The sequence below is a fragment of the Cervus canadensis genome, chromosome 1 (genome assembly GCF_019320065.1).
Source record: "Cervus canadensis isolate Bull #8, Minnesota chromosome 1, ASM1932006v1, whole genome shotgun sequence".
Taxonomy (NCBI): Eukaryota; Metazoa; Chordata; class Mammalia; order Artiodactyla; family Cervidae; genus Cervus; species Cervus canadensis.
This window is the reverse complement of record NC_057386.1, coordinates 96,471,280-96,485,064: the sequence shown is the minus strand read 5'-3', so window position 1 is coordinate 96,485,064 and position 13,785 is coordinate 96,471,280.

Here is a 13,785-nt window from a genome sequence, read left to right as displayed (position 1 = left end):
GTACAGGTCTGTGAAGTTTCAGAGCAAAGTTTTAAGAGAAAATAACCAGTTTCTACTAGATTGGATATTGTTCTATTTTCAGAAGAGAAAGTGCTTCAGAATATTTGGTACAGATAATCCAAATCCACCATAATTGAACAGAGTAATTAATACTTGCATAGAGACAAGAGGTTTATTCAGTAAGTTTCAGGCTCTATTTATTTAGCAGAATATGGCTGGTGATAGAAGAGACTTTGGAATCAGATGGATCTGTATTCAAACCTTGATTCTGATACTTGATTTCTGGTCCCACTTGGACAAGTCACTTAATCTTTTGGAGCCCTGATCTCCTAGCTTTTTAAACTGGTAACCATTGCCCCTTCTTGTAGGATTCTGTAAAGGTTACATGGGAAATTTAAATAATCTGTCTCATGACAGGTGCTCATAAAAATATAGCCGAGTGATTAGCAACAAGATATTAAAACCAGACTGCCTGTGCTTTCAGTTAAGCTATGCCACTTAGCTGTGTGACCTTGGACACACAAGTTAATCTCTCATTTCACTTTTCTTATCTGTAAAGTAGGGATAATAATGAAATTTTTGTGAAAATTAAATGAGTTAATTTGTGTAATTTCCAAAGGCAGTGCCTAGAGCGTATTAAACACCTTATTGATGTCAGCTAATAATACTGTGCTCCCTTCTAGTGTTGAGTTTCACAATCAAAAATAACTTGAGTGATTTATTGCTTACTAAATAGTTTACAAATTTTCCAAATTGCCTCTTTTGTTTTCCAACATTTAGAATTTCCTTCTGTGATAAGTAATTCACTTTCAGCTTAATTCTAATATATGGTAAAACTAACGGATATCTATTTCTAGTTAGAATTTGAAACAAAAGCAAGCTTTGTGTGAAATAAAGTGAAAGTGTTATTCTTTCAATTGTGTCCAACTCTTTGTGATCCCATGGACTGTAGTGCAGTGGGCTCCTCTGTCCAAGGAATTCTCCAGGCAAGAATACATAGTGGATAGCCATTCCCTTCTCCAAGGCATCTTCAAAACCCAGGGATTGAACCCAGGCCTCCTACATGGCAAGCAGATTCTTTAGCATATGAACCACCAGGGAAGCCTAACTAGTTAAGGTGTGATGCCACTAGTCACAATTTTGCTCCTTTAAAAATCTTTTTAAATTCTTTTTCATATAACTTTTTGGAAACTATTAACTTTATTAGAGTTGACTTTTGATTTAACCTACTTAAATCATGACTTTGCATAAATTACTCATGAAATAGTGGCTCAAATTTCACATTAATTATGTTGATTTTTCAGTTACATTGCTACCTTGCTTATGAACAATATACATCAGTTCTTTTTCACGATCATTACATCTTATAAATATATCTCCCTTCTTTGCCTTTGGTTTTGCAACTTTAACCAATACTTACTCTGTTTTAATCACAATTTCTTTACTTACCAAATATATTTCCCTTAGCACTTGCTTCCTTTAGGTATCAAACATGCAAATTATTCATCTCTGTATGCTAATGGAGCATTTTTATTTCCTTGGACAAAATTCCTTGGATAGATAATTGTTTTCACTCTCATCTGTCATTTTATTTAATTAATTATTACTGAGCACATACATTAGCCAGAGACCAGGGGTATTTAAAGCTTGTGCTAGGCCTTTAGTAAGAGCAATGGTTCTAATCCTTGTTTGATACCATTAAAATGTCTGTATCAGTGCTCTCACATGATATATCTATATCAGTATAATATATGTCAAATATAAAAATTTTGTATCTATATATAAAAAAGAAACAGGTGAAATTAATTTTGATAAAGTATTTTATTTGGTCCAATACATCCACAATTTTATCATTTCCACATATAATTTGTATAAAATTATTGATGAGATATTTGTATTCTTTTTTACACGGTTAGTTTTAGTTTATTGTTATATTGAAGTATAATTGACAAATAAAATTGTAAGATATTTTGAGTATCCAATGTGATGATTTGATATACATAAAAATGTATAAGATATTTCCCCACAGATAATAAATTAAAACACATCTATCACCTCATACTGTTACTTTTTTTCTTTTTTGGTGTGAATGCACCCTATCTTTAAAATATAATGTGTGTTTTACATTTTTAGCACATCCCAGTTCTGACTGGCCACATTTCTACTGCTCAATACATGCATGTGATTGTTGGCTACACTTTTGAACAGCACAGGCTCCTTTAAGACAGGAGGCTCATATTAAACACTGTAGCACAAATGTGGGATTAGATAGCATCTATTCAATAAAAGGACTTCCCTCTACCTTCAGTAAAGCATTTTAAAAAATATTTCCCTTAAATCAATGCATGCTGGTTTTCCTAACATAGCAATCAGCATTAAAATGAAATTGTTCAAATCAATGATATGGTGAAGATGTTGCAGTTAATTAATAAATTATAAAAGCCATTTATAGTTGAGATAGTGTTGGAGACTAATACATTATTACCTCTGATGAGTATTTTCTAGATTTAAGAAAATAGCTGAAGTTTAGATTTTAGAGTAGCGTAAATTGAATTGGAAGTAAATTCCTGGAATCTAAATTGTAATGACTTTTTTTTTTCTTGAAGAAAGTAACAGAACCATACAAGATCAAAGATAAAGTATGCACAGGAAGGAAACATTGGTAGTGAAGGATGTTTCATCTTCAAGACACTCACATTTTCAGGTATCCAGGAAATCACCTTTTAAAAACCCAACAATAATGGCTTGAGCAGCCCTACATATGGGGGTCCCAGAGGTGTTTCAGAACACTGGTTAGAACATTACATTTCAAGGTAAGTCTTGGTTCCCACGGAAATTTTCAAGTGTGTACTGCAAGTCAGGCATTTTAAAACCTTGAAGGGGACCAAAAAAATAAAAAGGGAAATGAAAGTCTGAAAAAAAAGACAGTGATATAAAGAGAGGCCAAGATAATATACATGGAGACAAAATACACAAGCTTTTTTGTTAGTTTGTTTTCTTTTGGGAGTACTTACCCATATTGCTTCTTTTAGGCAGAAAATAAAGATAAAACATTTTAGTGTTTAAGTTACTTAGCATGTCTCCATTTTCCTAAAATGTTTTTCTTCAAATTGAAAGGAGAGTGATCACTTACTTCCCCAATTTGTTAATGCAGGTGTGTCCCTACCTGGATGCAGCCACAGAGGTAGCTGGCTTTTGTAAGTGCATAAGCTGATTTTAACAGCAACAGAATGAAATGAGTAGAAATGTTCACGAATTCCTTCTTAAGACATCAATTGCTCCATTTTCTTCATTGATGGTAGTAGCTATTTCCATCATGGTATAAAGGAAGGGAGCTCCCGAGGTTGCTCAGTGGTTAAGAACGCACCCACCAGCAGGAGACATAAGAGACATGGGCTTGATCCCTCGGTTTGGAGGATCCCTTGGAGGAGGGCACAGCAGCCCCACTCCAGGATTCTTGCCTGGAGAATCCCATTGACAGAGGAATCTGGCAGGATATGGTCCATAGGGTTGCACAGAGTTGGACATGACTGAAGCGACTTAGCACACATAGAAATAAAGGAAGGGACTTTTTCCCTCAAGGGTGTAAGAAGATTGATACTACATATAAAATAGATAACTGATGAGAACCTACTGTATAGCACAGATAACTCTACTTAATGCACTGGTGATCTGAATATAGTCAATATTCTTTGTAGCCAAAGATGGAGAAGCTCTATACAGTCAGCAAAAACAAAACTGGGAGCTGACTGTGGCTTGGATCATGAACTCCTTATTGCCAAATTCAGACTGAAATTGAAGAAAGTGGAGAAAACCACTAGACCATTCAGGTATGACCTAAATCAAATCCCTTATGCCTATACAGTGGAAGTGGGAAATAGATTTAAGGGGCTAGATCTGATAGACAGAGTACCTGATGAACTATGGATGGAGGTTCATGACATTGTACAGGAGACAGGAATCAAGACCATCCCCAAGAAAAAGAAATGCAAAAAAGCAAAATGGCTGTCTGAGGAGGCCTTACAAATAGCTGGTGAAAAGAAGGGAAGTGAAAAGTAAAGGAGAAAAGGAAAGATATTCCCATTTGAATGCAGAGTTCCAAAGAATAGCAAGGAGAGATAAGAAAGCCTTCCTCAGTGATCAGTGCAAAGAAATAGAGGAAAACAATAGAATGGAAAAGACTAGAGACCTCTTCAAGAAAATTAGAGATAACAAGGGAGCATTTCAGGCAAAGATGGGCTCAATAAAGGACAGAAATGGTAGGGACCTAACAGAAGCAGAAGATATTAAGAAGAGGTGGCAAGAATACACAGAAGAACTGTACAAAAAAGATCTTCATGATCCAGATAATCACAATGGTGTGATCACTCACCTAGAGCCAGACATCCTGGAATGTGAAGTCAAGTGGGGCTTAGAAAGCATCACTACGAACAAAGCTAGTGGAGGTGATGGAATTCCAGTTGAGCTATTCAAATCCTGAAAGATGATGCTGTGAAAGTGCTGCACTCAATATGCCAGCAAATTTGGAAAACTCAGCAGTGGCCACAGGACTGGAATAGGTCAGTTTTCATTCCAATCCCAAAGAAAGGCAATGCCAAAGAATGCTCAAACTACCGCACAATTGCACTCATCTCACACGTTAGTAAATTAATGCTCAAAATTCTCCAAGCCAGGCTTCAGCAATACGTGAACTGTGAACTTCCAGATGTTCAAGCTTGTTTTAGAAAAGGCAGAGGAACCAGAGATCAAATTGCCAACATCTGCTGGATCATTGAAAAAGGAAGAGAGTTCCAGAAAAACATCTATTCCTGCTTTATTGCCTATGTCAAAGCCTTTGACTGTGTGGATCACAATAAACTGTGGAAAATTCTTCCAGAGATGGGAATACCAGACCACCTGACCTGCCTCTTGAGAAACTTGTATGCAGGTCAGGAAGCAACAGTTAGAACTGGACATGGAACAACAGATTGGTTCCAAATAGGAAAAGGAGTATGTCAAGGCTGTATATTGTCACCCTGCTTATTTAACTTCTATGCAGAGTACATCATGAGAAATGCTGGGCTGGAGGAAGCACAAGCTGGAATCAAGATTGCTGGGAGAAATATCAATAACCTCAGATATGCAGATGACACCACCCTTATGGCAGAAAGTGAAGAAGAACTAAAGAGCCTCTTGATGAAAGTGAAAGAGGAGAGTGAAAAAGTTGGCTTAAAGCTCAACATTCAGAAAACTAAGATCATGGCATCCGGTCCCATCACTTCATGGTGAATAGATGGGGAAACAGTGGAAACAGTGGCTGACTTTATTTTTCTGGGCTCCAGAATCATTGCAGATGGTGATTGCAGCCATGAAATTAAAAGATGCTTACCCTTTGGAAGGAAAGTTATGACCAACCTAGGCAGCATATTAAAAAGCAGAGACATTACTTTGCCAGCAAAGGTCTCTCTAGTCAAGGCTATGGTTTTTCCAGTAGTCATGTATGGATGTGAGAGTTGGACTACAAAGAAAGCTGAGCACAGAAGAATTGATGCTTTTGAACTGTGGTGTTGGAGAAGACTCTTGAGAGTCCCTTGGACTGCACGGAGATCCAACCAGTCCATCCTAAAGGAGATCAGTCCTAGGTGTTCATTGGAAGGACTGATGTGAGGCTGAAACTCCAATACTTTGGCCACCTGATGTGAAGAACAGACTCATTTGAAAGGACCCTGATGCTGGAAAGATTGAAGGCAGGAGAAGGGGACGACAGAGGATGAGATCGTTGGATGGCATCACCGGCTCAATGGACATGAATTTGGGTGGACTCTGTGAGTTGGTGATGGACAGGGAGACCTGGCATGCTGTGGTTCATGGGGTTGCAAAGAATCAGACACGACTGAGTGACTAAACTGAACTGACCTTAACTTAGGGAAGTCCAAAAGGAAAGAGATATATGTATCTCTATGCACAAATCATTTTGCTTTACAGTAGAAACTAACACAACATTGTAAAGCATTTATACACCAATAAAAATTGATTTAAAAAGAGAATATCTAAACCAGTTTATCATACTAGTCTTTTCTCTTTTATTGTTGAGTGGAGGGGAGAGCTGTACTGAAATTCCCTGAAGACAAGTGTGGTATAAATCTGTAAAGGGGTGCAAACTGGAAAAAAATAAAAATAAAAATTAAAAAAAAAAAATCTGTAAAGGGGTAGTGAGGGATCTGAAGGAGAGACGCTCTTCAACCATCAGTTTTGCTCTGGTCATTACCCATGAGAAATGTGAAATCAGACAAGAGAGCCAAGTGAAAATTAACTTGAAGTCTTAGAAACTGACACGTGTCTTTTGTGATTTAGAGCTGAGTGATGTCAAGTCTGGTGTTGAAATAAGAAACATGGCCGACAGGCATTTTTATGTTGTCTGTAATTGGATAAATGAAGATGATTTGTTGAAGGTGATGCTATTGACAACAAGCCAAAGTCAAACCTTGAGCCAGGAGGCAAACTAAAGAACAGAGAAGGAACATATCCCCAGGGTCACTTTGTGGGGGAAAAGATTTTGTGCCAGAAGGAAAATTCTTGGTGACTGCAAAAATGAATATGGAGAATTCTCTCTCTGGCTGAGTTCTAATTTTTATTATCTCCTCTCTTGTGTAGTTGAATGTTTCCCTAAACACTCCCAGCTTGCTCCATTGCTACTGCAGGTGGTATTTAAAAACTACCTATTTTCAATTATGATAACAAATATCTTGCCATCCTGTTGGACTGGAGATAACTTTAGTTTTCAAAAATAGGCAAGCAGTTTAGTGATAATTTTTTTTTAGTAATAATTAGGGTCGCATTTTATTTCCCACTATCCCAGACACCCTTCATCTCTGGGCCACACTCAACATAGACATAATCACACACCCGCCTCATTTACATTTATCTTTGCTATCAGCTCCTGCCTCCTCCTGCCACCCAACTTCCTCCTGGGCTTAACCCTGGGGAAGAATCCATGGCTCTTTGAGTTAGAACTGAACATTTTCCTCTGGTCAATAACTAAAGAGCTTCCATATTAAAACAAACAAACAATCAAAAAACAAAAATTAACCATAAAGAAAATAGGAAACTAAGAATATTTAATTTCACTTCAAATTTCTAACCTGATGTTAAAAGATTCTTTCATTTCATGTCCCCAGTTTTCCACATGGCTCCATTTAAATCATTCTATCCCAGGAATTCCCTCGTGGTCCAAAGGCTGACTCCATACTCCCAATGCAGGGGGCCCAGGTTCAATACTGGGTCGGGGAACCAGATCCCATTTACTGCAGCTAAGATCAAAGATCCCAAATGCTGCAACTAAGACCCGGCACAGTCAAAATAAATAACCATTTAAAAAATAAAATGGTCTATTCCAGTGTCAGACCATATGTTAGACCAGGCCTCTCTTTGTGAAGAGAGATACAGTAATTGTGTCCCAATAAAGCTTACAACTTGATATTGAGCAGGCCTGAGCTAATTCCACATAGATCTCGGGCAAAGGCTGGAAGTTCTTACCTGTATTTCTAGACAAGCTATCCAATGACGTCTCATTCTGAGAGAAGATGAGGGATGGAGTGGGAGAGTGCAGAAAAAGCATTTAGGATTCTGCAGAGAAGACAATTTCTAAAAGCAGCTCAAACAGAAGAGCATTCCTCCTTTTTTTTTTCCCCTCAAAAAATAATTTTGATTATCTTTGTCCATTGTGATAAGAATTAAAGAGACTTTTAACAGATGAAATTCATAGAACCTCTACCTGTTTTATTATGTAAAATAGTGATGGCATCCTTCTTTTGACTTTAAAAAATTATTTCCTGTATAGATAGTAATTATATGCTTCAAAATGCAAGAATATCAAGGATATTCATCATAGATGTTTCCTCCCATTACTCTCCCTCAGACATACAATTCTCAGTGCAGCAAACCAATATTATCAGTTCCTTATGTGTCTTTTATTTGTTCTTGGTTAACTTTATTATTTCATATTTTCCCTATTTTTTACACAAACATCTGCATTCTACACATACTGCTTCACACTTTGTGTTTTTTTTAATCTGATGGCATATCTTGATGGTCAGTTTACTTGACTATACAAAGAACTTTATTCTAAATGACAGTATAGTACTCCTTTATGTATGTGCCTTAATTTAACAAAAGCACTCTATATGAACTTTTAGGTTGCTCGCTCAATTTGCTCTTAAAAAAAGATGTTACAGTGAATGTCTTTTTCTAAGTGCATGAGTACATCTATAGGATATATTCCTGGAAGTGGCTGTATATTGAGATTATCTTCCATATAAGTTTTGAAACTGTAGACTCATCAGCGTTGTATGCCAGTGTCGGTTGCTCTATATCACCTACGGCATATTATTAAACCTCTGGGTCCCTGCTAGTCTGATAATAAATACTGCTATCTTGGTATCATTGTACTTCCACTATGAATGAACTTGGGCCTTATTTCATTTATTTAAGAAGGATATTTACTTTTTGAAAGTGAACTACGTGCTCATATTTTTTGCTACTTTTCTAATTGCCATTAGACTTTTGAAGCTGATTTGTGGAAACTCTGTGTATTAAAAGAGACATAAACCTTTATGACATGGTTGTGTTTTTCTTCCAGTTTTTCATGTGTTCACTTTGCTTGGTGAATCTTGCCATGCAGTTATTTGCTATGTAGGTAGTTAAGTGGATAACCATTTAAAAATCTGAGGACTTTTAAAATTATGATTAGAAAGGACTTCCCCCTCTGAGATGATGGTAAATTCTCCAAAGATGTCTAGTACTTTTGTAGTCTTCCCCACCCCCATTTAGAAACACATCTCCATACACCAGCAAAAAGCCCCTGCACGTCCTAAAGGTGGCATTTGTATAAATATGGAAAGGAAAAAGGAAGCTTCTCTGGCATAGACACAACTGAAGCAGACCTTCCCTCTTGGCTCTGAGAGGTTTCTCCTTGAATCCACCCTCTGAGGTCATCTGGTCCTGCCCCTGCTTTCCTCACCTACAGCTCTTGAAACTGAAGGAAGCTGAAGTTGACAAACGTGTTGTATAGGTTATAATTGGGGATAATGTCTCCCCCCTGCCCACAGATATTACTAAAATGAGAATGTAATATTAGTTTGTGCAGAGCTGTAGAAAGCAATTGGAGGCACATACACTGTGGAATAGATCTGATATCATTAACTTTAAGGTTAAATGCCTTCTCAGTGAGTTACCTGCACCAGTAAATTAAATCAAACATTTAATGTTAGCTATGCGGGTTACTTCATTTATGAAGGTTAAATAGCTGAATTTCAATATAATTTTTTAGCTTTGAGATGGCGAAGATCTGGAAAGAATTCCCGTTGTATATATACTTCTAAATTGCTTAAGCAAAGTGTCTATGCATATTAATGTCTTATTTTCTCACCTTTTCAATGTGGTAATGAAATGCCTGCAGGGGGCAAGTAATATAAATTAGCTACTTATTTGACTAGTTAAAAGACCACAAAATAAACAGACAAAAATGATCACCCTTCTTTGTAATAAGTAACACAATGGATAAAGGAAATCCTAAATACTGATTGCACAAAGAATGCCAAAAAGATTAAAAAAATTCTTCCCCAAGTTAAGAGGTTTTTCAGAGCTTCAGATATTTTAATTTTATCAATGTCAAAAATATACATTAAGGCTGCACGTGCATGCTCAGCCACTTCAGTTGTGTCTGACTCTTTTGCGACCCATGGACTGTAGCCCGCCAGGCTCCTCTGTCCATGGGATTCTCCAGGCAAGAATACTGGAGTGGGTTGCCATTTCCTTCTCCAGGGTCTTCCTGACCCAGGGATCAAACCCGTGACTCCTGCATTGCAGGCAGATTCTATATCCACTGAACCACCTGGGAAGCCATAACAGTGCATATGTGTGCGCTAAGTCACTTCAGTCATTTCCGAGGACTCTTTGTGACCCCATGGACTATAGTCTACCAGGCCCCTCTTTCCAAGGGATTATCCAGGCAAGAATACTGGAGTGGACTGCCATTTCCTTCTCCAGGGGATATTCCATACTTAAATTAAGACTCATGAGATCATTCCAGATAACTTTCCAGACTCTAAATTCAATGACAAATGTTCTTATAAAAAGAGAGTAGACAGAAAAAAACACACAGAAGGCCATGTGAAGCCAGAGGCAGAAACTGGAGTCAAGCTGCTATGAATGAACAAATATTGGAGGCACTAGAACTTGTAAGAGATTAGAAAAGATTCTCCCCTAGAGCCTTCTAATGAAGTGTGACCCCAACAACATTTTGATAGCCTTTATTAAACATATGATACACTGCTGTCCAAAGTTACCATTTTTATTATAGCAGAATTACACTTTTCTCAGACCCCACTCAATGCAATCCAGAGACCCCTTTCTGGCAAAGATATCTAGTGCAATAAGGAAAAAAAATATCATCACAGTCTGCCAAAAAAGTCCATCTGTATGGACTCTCTGAGTGAAATGCCAGTGGATTAATGAGAATGCTTGTACAAGGAGGGTAATTTCAGTAGTCTTTAGCTGAAGAAGGACCTTTCTTTACTGTGGGGTACTTGTAAGCTCTTCCAGACTAATAGGAGTAGATGTATTCATTGATTTTAATAATTGATTATTTTTTAAAAAAGAAACTGAGGGAAGTAAGGAAACAGGAAGTGATGTCCACAGCTTTGGAGAGGCTAGACTTTCTTCCAGGTCAATGAGGATAGATCATCATTCCAGCATCCAGATAATGAGACACAGGAGGGTGAGGAGCCAGAGCAGAAGCCTCTGTAATAGTTCTGGGGGCAGTGACGGGCTGGGACCAGGGTGCTGACAGTGGGAAAAAAGACACACATTTGGGCACCAGGGAGCAGGCCTGGGGCCTTGCTGAGGTTCCTGGACTGGGTGTGAGAAAGAGTGAGAATGTGGCATTTATGGCTTATTCAACAGAGCCACACACTCACACAAACCCAGCATCTAGCAGTTGGAAAATAATGACTTACAATTCTTGGCGAGCACTGTATTGAAGCCAGGAAGTGTAAGTACAGTATCAATTATTTATTAACCACAAGAATTGGCTTCATAGTGTGATATTGTACCCTGTGATTTTTATCCATGACCATGGGGTCTGCATTTTGGAGAGATTCACAAAGTGTCATGGACTTCAAAGCCCAAGGTTTTCTTAGAGGTTTGTAGAAGAGCTGTAGAAGGTGGGAAGGGAAAAAGTGTGCAATGTCTCCTACTGTGGAAATGTCACAGAATGAATATTAATATGACTTAATATTGCATGGAATCAATTTTTCCTGTAAAAGCTAAACTTAATTGTAGGAAAACTTAGTATCACATAAAACACACATAATCTTATTCCCTGTATCTCTTGCACATGGCTTCCAGACTGGGATCTTGAATTTCCTGAGACTTCATTGTGTGTTTTTCCTTTACTGCCTAGCTTCTTGGGGGTGAGTGAAGCATGAATTCCTGTCCTTTGACCTCCTCCAAGGAAAAGTCATAAAATGCCAAGCTATAACCTCTGCAAGGTTCAACTCAAGTCTTTAAAAGTAATAGCCAAAAGCAGGAATGTATTGTTAAAAAAGAAGAAATGAAACAGAATGAAATCTCTGAATTGACTGCATTAAAATGGAATCTCTCTTTCATGGCTCTTTTCAGATTCAATGGTTAATCAACTATTAACATTTTCTAGTTATTTTATTTTATGCGTGTACTTTACTGCCACATGTTTTAGAATTATAAAATAAGCATATAAATAACTTCTAATGTGAGCAAAAACCTTTTTATTAGATTAGCTGATGACAGAAACAAGTTTTCTTAAAAGGGCAAAGAAGTTACTTGAATTTTATGTGACTTAATCAGCCAGATTTCTGGGTGTGATTTTTTTAAAGATGCTTTATCATTATTCTGGCTGAATTTAACTCGTAATTCCTACTTGCATGCATGGAACTAAGAGCAATAGGTCTCTTTGTGATATGGAGAGATAAAAATTCTCTTCTTTTCCTCTTTCCTGTTTCCTTCCTTAGGAAATTTAAAGCTCATCAATGGCAAAATGAGTATTAGATATTTTTCTAGTTTGGATATAGGAAAGAAATTTAGATGTGGCATAAACATATATTAGTTGAGGCCGTATATATGGTCCCTTGTTAGTGTTTTGCCTTCTGGCACACCTGAGTTTTCATAATTTATGTTGGATCTGCTAGGCTGAGTGCCACGTTTCACAGGCATTCAGTGCTGGCCAGTACAATGTGTATATGCAGTGGACCAGCTTGTTTTGGTGTCACGTCCCCTTCTCAGAGAAGCAGTCCTTATCCTCCTGCTCATAGACATTGACCACAACAAGCATCTTGATATCATGCGGTCATTTTCCTTTGTAAAAGTAGCTCAGGGCAGTAATGAATAGCAAGCAAGAGTGGTTAAATCAGATTTGCTCTTAGAGACAAAAACAAGCCTGTAGGAAACAACATGGGTGTGTGTGTGTGTGTGTGTGTGTATGTGTGTGTATGTAAGCAGGGGTGGGGAGAGAGAGAGAGAGAGAGATGTTTTGCATTCTGATTTTCTTGCCCCAGATCTTAGATTTAGTTCTTCATAAGGCTTGGTTACACTTGCGTTGTTGATGTTCAGTTGCTAAGTTGTCCCTGACTATTTGCAACCCCATGGACTGCAGCACGCCCGGCTCCTCTGTCCTCCACTATCTCTTGGAGTTTGCTCAAGTTCATGTCCCTTGAGTAGGTGATGCTTCTTAAAAAAATTCCTCCTTCGTGACTGAACTCATTTGAGTGGATTTCTGTGTTTTACAACCAAAAGCAGCTTGACTAAGACACTGGGAATGGTGGCAGAGTGGATTGCATCCCTCTTCTTGGCATTCCTCCTCCTTATTAAGTCAAGTCAGACATAAAACAATAAGAAGACTGACTGCTGTAGTATTTCAATGTTATACAAAGATGCTCTAGTACTGACCAAAACTCTCCCACTAAGCTTGAGTCATGATTCTCTGAGCTCTCAAGAGATGAGGCCATGAACTTGGGCTTTGTCCTTAGATGATTTAATTTAGGTTCATCAAGAATCTTGTTAAATCAGATTATCAAAAATTCCTCACCCTCTGTATGTGATAAAACCCCTTATTCCCCATCCTGGGTGCTTCATCACTCTGCTCTACCTTCAATCAGAAAGCTGAGTCAATCTAGTAAGAATCTCTCGAGCCTAGGTATTTCCTCTCTTGATAACTTTCCATCCACTGACCCTACACTGTTCCTTGGATAAGTCTTCTCTTGTTCTTATTCCATTCAGAGTTGAGCCCAATTTCTCTCTGTTAGGGAATCATTGATCAAAACTGCCTGCCTTGCCCAGGCATAAGAATAATTACTTGCATGAGTTGTCTCCCAACAGAAAGTCCTGATCAGGAACATGATGCTGCTGCCAAAAACTAACTGGGAGAAATTGGGAGGGGCCCAAAGAAGGGATGAGACAGGCCATAATATGTCCTGCCACTTTCTCAGAAACCCTCACAGGTGGAGACTATCTTGACTGAGAGATGTGTGCTTTGCCAGGAAGGCTCTTGGGTCAGAACAAATCTGGGCACAGGCAAGATGATTGGCCAGAGGCAACCTGGAAAACCAACCCCATTATCATAACACCTGAGGCTGCGAGTCATGTGGCAAGCAGTTGTCCTGGGTTCCTTTACCCTGCTACTCTCCTCCTAGGCTCCCAGTAAAATCGTTTGCTTTGTCAGTATGCGTGTCTCCTCGGACAGTTCTTTTCTGAGTGTTTGACAAAAGCCCATTC